Genomic DNA, 12,889 nt, shown 5'->3' on the forward strand with positions numbered 1-12,889 from the left:
GGGGTCCTAGGCAGGGCAGCTCTGCAGTTTGAGTCTAATAGGATGTGACTCAAGGGTTATGATCAGATGTTGTGTGTTGTGTTTCCACTGTTGGTCTCAATGATATTTCTTCTGTCTCTCTCTCTCTCTCTCTTTCTCTCTTTCTCCCCCGTCAGAAACACAGCTGAGTCTCTGGCTGACCACATCCGTCTGTCCGCTCCGTGAAGAATCGTCCTCAGTCGAGCCGAAGCAGCGGGTGACCTCCGAGCGAAAGGTCGGTCTCTGTTCTCTTGCTCTTCAAAGCTACCCGGCCCCATCGGCCCGCCTCCTTTCATTAGAAATGCCAGCAGGTTCTGCAAAGGTGCAGGGAGGAAACCCCTCAACCCCTCTCATCTCCCCCAAATGAGCTCCTAACCCCTCTACCCCCTCCAGCTTTCCACAATTACACTCAGAAATACCACACCAAGACCGAAAGGCGGAGGCAGAAAGAAAACAAAATATGGGTATTAAATAGATCAACTCAATGCAGTCAAACAAAGGACTCTTAAGTAGGAAGTATCATTCACACCAGGGCAGGCTTTATTATGACTGCAAACAAAATGGAGGCAGAGCATGAAACTGAAGAGCAGAGGCTATTTTGAATACAAAACAGCGGATAAGGAAACTCCGACAGATCCATGGTAAGAGAGGTTGGGTTTGCGCAGCCTCCTCTCACCTTCATGGGTTAAGGAGTTTGACTAATGAAATATTGATTCAGTCTTTCTGGGGAGGGAATGATTCAAACATGGCACTGTCATTTGAAGAGCTTTTTTGTTCAAGGGGCTGCTGTAAGGTAAACACAAACTGCTGTGGGAAAGCCAGCCATCAATAGTTGTGAAGAGAGGGAGCGAGAGAGTGAGATAGAGGAGAGAAAGAAAGGACAAATTGAACATCTTCTTCATTTGTCACCTCATGTCTTGGAATTATATGTTGGGGTTTGCGCTTGTGTATTTTGTTATTGCAGCTCAGGCTCTGCGGTGATGGAACCCTGAACGGGAATGAGTGTTTGATAGAAGGAGGAAGGTCCTTGTGTTTCCCCAGGCTGACAAAGCACATAAGCCCTACACACACACACACACACACACACACACACACACACTGGTATCCCTCTGTGTATGCTCCACACAACTGCAAATGCAAACACATGCTATTTGTTTGAATTCATGAATCAATGCTAATACGAGTCATTCAATACAGAATATATAAGGTACATCTGCAAGGGAACAGCGAGTCATTAATGAAACCTAATGACTTATGGCCACAAACACTGAAGAAATCAATCAAGCTGTGGAATAACACAGGTCTTGACCATGTCATTTGGGGCGCAAAACCGTGTTGTTTCTCCATAAATCCCCTCCTGTGCTTAGTGAATAGATCTGTTGGTGTGATTGCTGTTGATTTTATCATCAGCGCTTAAATGCGGCTAAATCCGGTCGGTGTCTAGTAGCGGTGGTGGAGGATGGCGAGCGTCAATTTCCCAAGGCATTGTGGGTGATTGTGGCCTTGTTAAATCCCATTTTGTCTGTGTTCGTGAGGAGCTGAACTTCCCCCGGGACACACTAGCCAGAAGACACACACACACACACACAGACTGCGAGGGGCCAGGGAGGTGTGTGGGAGCGGGGAGAACAGTGGTATTTTTCATCATTATTGCCCGTGACATATCCAAAGTGGCAGAGCGGGGTGCGGCAGGGGGAGAGAGGGGGCGCAGTCTTGCATGGCCTGAGAAAATCTCTTTCTATTTTACTCTATCTCTCTCTCTCTCTCTCTCTCTCTCTCTATCTTTCTCTCTCTCTCTCTATCTCAGTTTCTCTCTACCCATTGTTATCATTTCTCTTCCCTCGTCTTGTTTTCATTCCAATTCATTCCCTCCTTCTCTCTCTCTCTCTCTGTCAGTCACTCTATCGACTGTACTCTAACTCTAACTAGGTGTTATCTTTTCCTCTTCTCTCCAACTCTCTCTCTCTCTCTCCATCTTCCTCTCTCAATCTCTCCCTTCCCCATTAGGTCATTGTGACACATTGTAGAGCAGTGTGGGGGAGGGGGGAGGGGGGGATTGCACATGCTCTCCTGCTTGTGTACCGCCCCACCTAAGCATCGCTGAGATCACAAGGGGCAGCACCTCTCATCCAGGTGGGGTTGGCTGTGACCTGGCCGGCTCTCCCTCAGCTCGGAGGAGCAGGGATGAAGCCTCGTACGACCAGCCTGCGTGTCTGATTCCCCCAGCCCCACCCTGTCTGTAGCCCATACCCCCAGTCACCTGGACTCCTCCGCAGAGCCTCCGTCGGGCCATTATAGGGTGGGGATTGGCTGCGGAGGCAGAGCGTGAACATGGTTATTTAAACACACGTGATGGAAACCAGCTCACCACCCCCCAGGCCACTCCTACTCCTGTCGAACACTCCCCAGCAGCCAAGCAGCCAATCAGCAGGGCTGCACGCTTTGCATGACTAAGACAGAAGACACACAGACACACAGACACACACACACACACACACACACACACACACACACACACACACACACACACACACACACACACACACACACACACACACACACACACACACAGAGGGAGAGGATTCTGTAAAAAAAACTACCAACACAAACAAATTAAACACGCTCTCTGTCTCACACACACACACTCACAAACACACACACACACACACACACACACACACACACACACACACACACAAATATCCCCTCTCTCATTCATGCTCTCCACTCACTCTGTAGCTGTCTCCCTCTCCTCCACACACACACACACACACACTCATTCGCACAGACTGGGGATGGTGGCTCGTCAAGGACGTCTCCAAGGTGACTGGAGCGTGGGGGCGGGTGCTGGTGGTGACTGCGGAGGGGAGAGGAGAGGAGGGTAGGGGAGGAAGGATGAGGAGGAGGAGGGTGTGTCTCTGTTTCTCTGCGTGACACTAATGGGGGGATTTCTCCCGCTGAAGTGCAGCACGCTCTCCTGTCTGGAGCTCCCAGCTCACGCTGCCAGCCCTGTAACACACACCCAGGCACGACAGACAGACACACACACACACACACACACACACAGACACACAGACACACACCCAGGCACGACAGACACACACACACACACACACACACACACACACACACACACACCCAGGCATGACAGACACACACACACACACACACACACACACACACACACACACAGACACACACACACACACACACACACAGACACACACACACACACACACCCAGCCACGACACGTATACTTACAGGGAGGTTTCCTTAAAGGGCATGTTTTTATGTGTTTTTCCCCTCTCCCTGGTTTTTATTTACGCAGATTTAAATTCAGCTTGCAGCATGTTTCAGTTGATTGACAGGCCCCACAAAAAGCGTCCATGTCCTTCTCATCTCATACTGCCTTCAGTAAGGCGTTCTTAATGGTTTTTTTCTGACGTAAAATCTGGGGTTGCTGGGTGACTCTTCCCTTCCCTTCCCTCACTCTCTCGCTCTCTCTGTCTCTCTCTATCTCTCTATCTATATCTCCCTCTCTCCCTCCCTCTGTCTCACTCTCTCCCTGACACGGGAGCTGAGGCATCAATCACGCTCAGCGGCCCCGGGGAACATCTGTTTGAGGCCCGATGGGGAGGTTCCACTTCTTCCCAGGGCGCACAGGTGTTTGAGGTTTCAGTTTGAGTTGCTCAGTCAGGGCTGCATAATGAGCGGCTTAGTGGCAGGTATACGGTGATCCATCCCTATCAGCTCTCTTCTGACGTGTGTGTGTGTGTGTGTGTGTGTGTGTGTGTGTGTGTGTGTGTGTGTGTGTGTGTGTGTGTGTGTGTGTGTGTGTGTGAGAGAGAGAGAGAAACAGTGATTGTGTGTGTGTGTGTGTGTGTGTGTGTGTGTGAGAGAGAGAGAAAGAGAGAGAGAGAGAGTGTTTGTTCGAGAGTGTCTGTGCGTGTGTGTTAGAGAGAAAGAGTTTGTTTAAGTGTGTATTACAGTTTTTTCCAATCATTTTAGTTCTTGTACCTATACCATGGATACTTTTCCCAAACACTTAACACAGTGGGCTTTACAGACACACACCTCTGCATATCAGTTAACTTTTGATGCAAAATGCAGTACAACAACAACCACACCACAATCAATTCTGCCGTAACTTTAACACATGTTCCCTCTCAGAGTAGAATGACCTAAAAAACACTAACAACTTGAAGCATTGCTAATTGCATCTATAAGATGTTGCTGTGTCCTCCAGTTTAGCATAGATTACTGTAGCGTTGCATTTAAAAGCGCAAAAAAACACACACAGACAAACACTTCTTTGGACTACAGTAATAAAGTTTGTAATATGACAGTAAACAAATAATTCTAAAATGCTGCAATATGTTTCATTACAGCCATATGCTAGAATTGCATGTGTTACTGCACTATATAGGCTTACTACATTACAACAAAAAGGCATGAATATGCTACGTATTTACTGCAGTATTTCCAATGCAGTAAATTACATACATCAACACAAGATACAGTCTACCAAAGTACTGTAATACCACTAGAAGTCTGCTGTAGCCCTAAAGTAATGCTGATCCATTCTGTCCTCTGCATTTGGTGTAAAACTTTTACATGTTTGAACTTCGCATTTACGGTAACATTCTCCTCTGCATTGCATCTTGGAAATACGTCAATCCAAGCCAAGTATCTGAAGACAGTGTTGATATGTCGGTTTGCCTCTCACAATAGATGTCAAAATTGAGTGTGGCAAATTTACTGTAATTACTGTAAATTGAAGAATTGCATTCTTCAATCACTGTCTTTCACTGATAGCCTATGACTTACATAAAGAGCAGTACTGTAATAGTGGAAACAACTTTTCATGAACAGTTACATCTATGTTTGCCTTCTATATACTCTATTACTATTAGAGATAGTGAGAAGTCTGCAAGCCAAAACAAACTAAATAATATAAATAAACTTTCTGCTAAATTAAGAAAACTTTTTCTTATTCAAGCATATCATTTAATTTGTCTGTCTAAACAAAGCATCTTTCCATCTACAGTGATCTAAATTACTGTAGGTAAGGTTTTGAACTGAAAGTTAACTGTTCTGAACAGAGTATCTAAACATTGGTAAAAAATGCTGTAGTTCCACAGTGTTTTGCTGGTAGTGAACATTGACTGGGACAGGTATCCATGAATTTTGGAAGAAGGTGTCATTGCCAGCATTTGTATCTAAGCATAGGGGCAAGTATCCACAGTTTGGTTCACATGGTCTAATGGTGTGCTCCATGTGTTTTGGGAATGTGAACATGGTATAGGTACAAGAACTAAAATGATTGGAAAAAACTGTAATGTGTGTGTGTGTGTGTAGTAGATAGAGAGACTGTTTGTATGTGAGAGTGAGTAGTATGTTTGTGCGTGCTTGTGTGTGTGCGTGTGTGTGAGTGTGTGTGTGTGTGTGAATGATAGTGTGCTTAAGTTTGTGTGCAAGGATATCGACCCCATCAGCCTGATCGGTTATATGAATTTGTCCTGTTGCCATGGCAGCATGGGAAAAATGTCATGAATGAATGAATAAATAAAGTAAAATTAAATTGAATATATACACCAAATGATGGCAAACAGACAATACACAGTGTCCTGTATTATTTACATTTGTATGTCCTGGATATTTGTTTGTAGGCTCGTTCACATATTATTTAAGTCAGCAGTTTTGGGTTTGGGCATCGATTGCTTTTGTCTGAATGAAGCAAAAAGACTTGCCATTTCCTCGCTGTGATCCTTGCATAGGAGGCCTTGTCTTGAGAAGATGAGTCATTCTCTCCCTTGAGAAACACTCTGAGCCTCCAAGCTAATGTTCCACCTCAGAGCCTGGATGAGGAAAAAATGTACCTGATCCCGGCTTATAGAATCAGACTTCAATTAATTATGCCTAAATGTTTTGGCCTGACAAGCGATCCGAGACGTGCCGTGAGTATCAACGGCATGGCGTGATAACACTCATTCGTATTCCCCGCACCCTGGGCTTCTAGTCCACATCACTGCTCACATGTAGGGAGGACTGATAATAGAGTGTGCTGCGCTGTGCTTTATGTTGAGAAGCGGTCATAGGAGAGCTTTAGCCGTCCTACTAAGGACCGGCAGTGAGTTATGTGTGTACACACAAGCGCAGCTCCGACCCACTGCTCATACCAAAGGGTCTAATGAAGAGTGTCACACGAGAGAGAGCGGGTGTCTGTATTCATTTTCTCCGCCGGGGGGATGCGTTATGTAATATCATTTTTAATGACAACACCGACCCCTCTTCTTAGCACTTAGCTGTTTGTGTTGATGGTGCGGAACAGGGTCGGACTTAAATGGAGGTCATCGGTTGTTTGGGGTTGGTGTTGTAGTGCAGTTGTGTGTGTGTGGGAGAGAGCACTTGTTCTTATAGGAGATGGATGCGCTAAAGTTGGGTTTGAGTAAGTGTGAATGCATTTGTATGTGTGTGTGAGTGAGTGTGAATGCATTTGTATGTGTGTGTGAGTGTGTGTGTGTTTGAGTGGGTGTGAATGCATTTGTATGTGTGTGTGAGTGTGTGTGTGTTTGAGTGGGTGTGAATGCATTTGTATGAGTGTATGTGTGTGAGTGAGTGTGAATGCATTTGTATGTGTGTGTGAGTGTGTGTGAGTTTGAGTGGGTGTGAATGCATTTGTATGTGTGTGTGAGTGTGTGTGTGTTTGAGTGGGTGTGAATGCATTTGTATGTGTGTGTGTGTATGTGTGAGTGAGTGTGAATGCATTTGTGTGTGTGTGTGTGTGTGTGTGTGTGTGTGTGTGTGTGTGAGAGTGTGTGTGTGAGTGAGTGTGAATGTTCATGATGAAGCACGTGTGTGTATGAGAGTGAACACAAGAGGGAGTGCTGGGGTTGAGCAGTGGTAGATCTGCCTCTGCCATGACTGCTTCCACCTACTAAACACTCACAACCCTTAACCCCCCCCTCCCCACACACACACACACACACACACACACACACACTCTCTCTCTGTCTTTCTCTCCCTCTCTCCCACCCTTCTGACTGCTTTTCTGCGATTTGCCTCTCCGTCTATCTACATCTTTCCCTCTCACATATCTCTTTGTTTTTTTTTCTGTCAAATACACACACACACACACACACACACACACACACACACACACACACACTCCCACCTGTCTCTCTCTCTGCCTCTGTCTTTCCCTTCCTCTGTCCTTCCATGCCCACCTGTAATATCACCATTATGATAAATAGCATGTCATGTGACATGTGAGTAATTTTACCCGCCTTTTCCTTTGTCCTGCGGCTGCTCTGCCTCCTGTATTCAGTCCAGACAAACCTTGCTGTTCGTCGAGCTCACTCAACTACCATGGACCAAGGCACATGACGGACTCAAACAACACATAGGCCTATGAGGTTTTTTGTTTTGTTTTGTTTTGTTTTGTTTTTCAAAACAGAGACTTAACAGGTTAAGTCAGAAACTGAAACACAGTGCAGGAACTTGTGCAGGTTCAGCTCAGAGGCTTTCGTTTCCAGAAAGTTCCCTCAGCGACATTCCCTCCTCTCCCTGTCACTCGTGTCCATTGGGTGTGAATGACGCACACTTCCATTTCCAGCTCAACATCGCTGATGCCCCCCCCCACCCCCGACAATAGGCAGCAATAATTGTTAACTCAATATAGTCACCCCGGAGGCAGTATGGCGGGTCAGGTGTACGGTGTCGTGGCCTCTGAGGTAATTTAATCATCAGGCCCTGCCATAGCAAAGGCTAAGGACTGGCCCGCAAATCCCCTCTAATCCCTCGCTCTGTCCGGCGAGTGGAGTTTGCCGAGGGGACCCCTCTGGCTGCATAGGACCCAGACCTACCCCAGTGTGTCCAGGGAAGGAGAGGGGTGAGGCTGAGCTCGGGGTTGATGTGGTGGATGTACAGTATGTCCACACTGTTGCAGCCTTAGCAGCAATAAACACAAGTAATCCTTTCATTAAAAGATACAGAACATCATGTTCAACTTTCAGGCTTGCTTTTTTGACTACTGTCCCATTCAACTCTCACAATTTGTCACCTCTCATTCCCTTGGCAAGTGTCTTTGGCTATATCTTCGATCTGCACATGTCCTGCTCTGCATCAGCACTAGCCACACTCTGTACTGAAGCCACAGTCTGTTATACATGGTTTTGATAATTGCCATGGAGGACCATTGAGTGAGTAATGTGTGTTATGTAAAAGAAAAACATTACTTTAAGAACTGTACACTGTGACTCTGAAATTATGCATGTGTGTATGTGTGTGACTGCTTCTGTGTGTGTGTGTGTGTGTGTGTGTGTGTGTGTGTGTGTGTGTGTGTGACTGCTTCTCTCTCTCTGTGTGTGTGTGTGTGTGTGTGTGAGAGTGAGTGAGAGAGAGAGACCGAATGGGGCAGAGAAGTCCTGCCAATTGACCCCTGGTGTTCCCTTCTGTACGAGTGCCCGTTGGTTTGAGGTCACGAGGGTCAAACAAGCTCCTCTGCCTCGCTGAAAGGTCTTAATTGCCTTTTCTGACTGCCATAAGAGATGGGGTGGTGTTTCCTCTCAACCCCCTGACAGCTCGAATGTGGAGAAGTTAAACGAAAAGAGAAATGCACGCTGAAGATGTTCTGCATTAATCAGCCAAACAGCTGGTGATTCAGTGTTTGCTTTTTTAAATACAAACCTTCAGGTCGATCCAGATGTAGTGACATCCCTCTCTCTCTCTTTGCTTCACTCTCTCTGTCTCTCACTCCATCTGTTCCTCTCTTCCTTTCTCTCTTTATTCCGGTCTGTCTCTCTCTTTCTCTTTTTCTCACCTCCCCCCTCTGTCTTTTTCCTTCCTTTCCTTTCCCTCCTTCTCTCTCTATCCCTCTTTCCCTCTCTTTTTCTGTCTCTCTCTCTCTCTCTCCCCATCATCCCCTCCACTCCTATGAGACACATCTGCGGTGTGTCTCTGGTGTTGGCTTATGACAGAGGGCCCAGCAGGTGCTCCGTCACAGGGGGAAGGGGAGATTGGGGGATGGGATAGGGGTGGGGGGGGGGGGGGCGGTTAGCGAGCGCGGCCCGTGAAAGAGGCACCTGTGAGGGCTGAAAGGAAGCGAGCGGGTGGGCCTACAGAAGAGAGGAGCCTCCGTATTCGGGAGCCAAATGAAGCCATCCCCCGACCCCCCCCCCCCCACTCGTACCTCCCCCCGCCGTTCCTCAAATGGCTGGCAGCTTCCTGCTGCTGGAGCGATCTGGCCGTAATTAAGCCCTCGCCGGTAATTAGGCGAAGTTTCTGCCATCCCGCAACGCACTCAAACTCTCCGTCGATGAGAAGCTGCTGCTGTCACCGCCGCCGCCCCCGCCATGCGTCGGCACTCGCGCAGACAAAAGAGCGTAACGAAGGGGGCGGAGACGGAGGTGGCGACTACACAGTGTGGCGGGTGAGGTCAGTGGAGCCACTTCCTGTTGTGTGACGTCACTGCACTTTAAGAGCTAGGCAATTGTAACACATTTTTACAAATGTAAAAACTTATATCAATGCGGACTCATACTCAACAAGCAAAATTGAGTGTTTTCTTTTCAAATTATGATTACTTTATGCAGTTACAAACAAAGAAAAGCACCCAGATGTATCGTTCATTTCAGTGTTGGTGTTTTGTGGTGTGTCATTTCCGGTTGCAGAAAGACCTTGTCTGCAGGAGGTTGGCGTAGTTTGAAATGCATATTTGCTTTCAGAAAAACCTGCTTGGTTAACTGCAATGCCATGTTAGTGTCAGCTTACACAGACCTAGTGATAGATTAACAAGCCTGTCACCTAGTGATAGATTAACAAGCCTGTCCCTCACATTCCCCTTAGTGTTCACACAGGCGCAAACCATCGCTATACAGGTGTCAAAACACACCGCTGGTTCTAAGGCACTAATAATGACACAGCACTCTCTCATAGCACAATAAGTAACTCCACATCATCTCAAACTTCCAGCACAGCAACAAAGTGCACTTGAGGTTTCAGAGTGAGAAGGGAGAGAGAGAGAGAGAGAGAGAGAGAGAGAGAGAGAGAGAGAGAGTCTTCAGTCACAGTCTCATCGACTCAAACCTGCGCAACAATCCCCAGAGAGAGCGACAGCGGCTTGTTTGGCAGTCAGTAACAGGCTTTTCTGCTAGGAAGCTGAAGACGACCGCGAGCTGAAACTCTAAAGTGCAGGGAAGTATTTTTTTCTTCTTCTCTGGGAGGGTTGGAGAGAGGGTTGGAGAGAGGGTTGGAGAGAGCCAGACAGAGAGAGAGGAGGCTCTCTCCGTCTAATGAAGCCGGCCAGGTGCTGCTCTGTAGGGCTTCTGCTGCTGACCTGATGTCCTTGACCTTCTGCTTGGCTCTGGGCCCTCCCTTGCCAGCATGCTTTGATCACCACTTTCCTGTGTGTCTGGCACAATAAACTTCTCTCCTCCTTTTTTTCCTTCCTTCCTTTTCTCTCTCTGTCACTCACTCACTGACTCTCTCTCTCATGCCACCCCCCCCCCCCCATAAATCTCTATCTCTTCACCCCCTCCATCTCTTCCTGTCTCACTCTGTCTCTTGCACACTTTCCTTCCCCCTCTCTTTCTATTCTTCTTGTCTTGCCCGTATTGTTGTTTTCTTTTTAGTCTGAGGATTTGATAGGTTATCGTTTGTTGGATGTTCAAGGCTTGAATACTGGTTCAATAAATTAGTGTTTTAAACCTCTCACGCTTTCTCTCTCACTCTCTGTCTCTCTCTCTCTCTGTCTCTCTCTGTGTTTGTCAAGAGGCACTGAATTGGCACTGCTGGAAGCTGGCAGAGATGAACAGACTCTCCTCTCTGAGCCTTTCTTCATTTGGTTGGCAGCCGACAGTTCTGTTGTTAATTTACTTTCCTGAGGTAAACAAGACCTCGCCCAGCTGTTCCAGATACACCACAGCCCCAAAAGATTTGATGAAGTCTCTCTCTCGCTCTCTCTCTCTCTCTCTCTCTCTCTCTCTCTCTCGGGTCTGTTATTTTGTAAAACGTTATTGTTTCGTTGTTTTTTGGGGATTTTTCTAGTTTTTGGCAGCGCTACTCTCAGCAGTTTGGTGTGGTCGCAGGCTCTGAATCTTCCAATACAAAGCCTATTGACTGTTTCATCCAACTCGGGAGTGCACATAATATACACATTTAAAATCAACCATCAGGATTTAATACTTGTTTAAGCTATTTATAGAGCTTCTTAGGTAAATGCCTTCTTTGTTTGTACTCTTATGGATGCTCTAGTTTTGTTTTCTTTCTTTATTTCGTCTTGTTTTGGATGCACGTGTCTTTCCAATTATATCATTGACGAGTGAACACCACATCCATCAAGCCCTAAAACAATACTGTCTGGTTCTCCTCCGTGCTCTAAGTTGACCACCTGCCCTGAAGCCATAAAACAGATCAATGCACATCACAGAGCAGCCGGGAGTACAAACGTTTCCATGGAAATTACCACCCCCCCCCCTTCCCTCCCCATCCTGAAAGGATGAGACAGTCTCTGCCAATAACCTCCAAAGGTATAGCTTAAGGATAAAGGTCTGATAAGGATCTCGCTCCCTAATGTCTACATGTTCTTATCTGCATGTGAGTGCAAACACTGTGACATTAGATGGTTAAAGGTTGTGTGGTGTTAAAATGCTGTGGCTCAATGCTGGGCCTCTCCCCTAGGGGGCACTGTATGTCATCTGAGTGGTGATTAATTGCATTTAGGTGGTTTTGTGGTCACAGCGGGCTTGGTTGTCACATAGGGCAGTTGACCCAAGTGAGGATTTTTTTTTTTATGAAAGTGTCTCCCAGGACTGCTCAGAGAAAGAGAGAGAGGGATAAAGTGAGAGAGAGAGAGGGGGAGAGAGTGAGAGAGAGAGATAGTGAGAGAGAGAAAGAGAGTGAGAGAGACTGAATGTGACAGACTTGCCAGATCTCTGTTGTCAGCTAGTGTTTCATCGGCAATTTACAGGCTGCTGTTGAGTCAGAGGGAAAAGGAAGCCAGTTTCCTGTGTGTGTGTGTTGTGTGTGTGTGTGTGTGTTTGAGCAGCTGCATGGTTTAGATCATCATAGCAACAGAGTTGTAGTACCAGTGACGCTCGTCATCTTGCTCTATTTTTTTTCTCTCTCTCTCTTTCTCTCTCTCTCTCTCTCTCTCTCTCTCTCCATTGCTCTCACCTTCTCTCTCTCTTTCTTCCTCTCTCTCTCACTCCCCCAGCTCTCTCTCTCTCTCTCTCTCACTCCCCCAGCTCTCTCTCTCTCTCTCTTTCCCTCCTGCTCATTATGGCTAGCCTTCATGCCCACTGAGGCAGAAACATGATAAATCCTGGTAGTCCTGTCCAATCCATAGCCCCACAACAACGTGTCACCAATACACACACACACACGCACACACACACACACACACACACACACACACACACACACACACACACACACACACACACACTGCATCCAAACCTTGCCCACTACTCTGACGGTAGGGAACAGATTTAACAACCTCTGAGACACAGGTCTCTTGGTCTGCGTGAGTCTGGGTGTGCACATGAATGTGTGTGTGTGTGTGTGTGTGTGTGTGTCTATGTGTGTGTGGAGTGTGTGTTAAAAACAAGCTGACCCACAGGAAGCCTCTGATTTGCACCTGTGTGTGTGTGTGTGTGTGTCTACGGACAATCATTAACCCTGGGCTTGCGTGTGTTTGTCCTCTGTCTGATTATCAGCTTGATGGGCTGTGTCATGAAGGGGCCTCCTGTGGCTTTTACCACTGCCTTCCTTACACAGCAGCTCAACCTGCGATTACCTGTGGCTGTCGGGATCAAGGAGCCAGTCTGGGGTCCACCACTCAGAACCTCTGTCTGTCTGTCTGTCTGTCTG

The 12,889-nt window shown here is 47.0% G+C and overlaps 1 protein-coding gene across 3 annotated transcripts in view; it reads left to right on the forward strand.

Moving 5' to 3' along the window:
- syt1a (synaptotagmin Ia) overlaps window positions 1-12,889 on the forward strand; it is a 128,235-nt gene that overhangs the window by 32,584 nt on the left and 82,762 nt on the right. For all 3 annotated transcript variants that reach the window (XM_031582325.2, XM_031582324.2, XM_031582328.2), the window contains exon 3: window positions 156-253. The gene's annotated coding sequence lies outside the window, so the exon portion shown is untranslated. The remainder of the gene's footprint in view (window positions 1-155; window positions 254-12,889) is intronic.

Source organism: Clupea harengus, chromosome 16 (assembly GCF_900700415.2).
Source record: "Clupea harengus chromosome 16, Ch_v2.0.2, whole genome shotgun sequence".
Taxonomy (NCBI): domain Eukaryota; kingdom Metazoa; phylum Chordata; class Actinopteri; order Clupeiformes; family Clupeidae; genus Clupea; species Clupea harengus.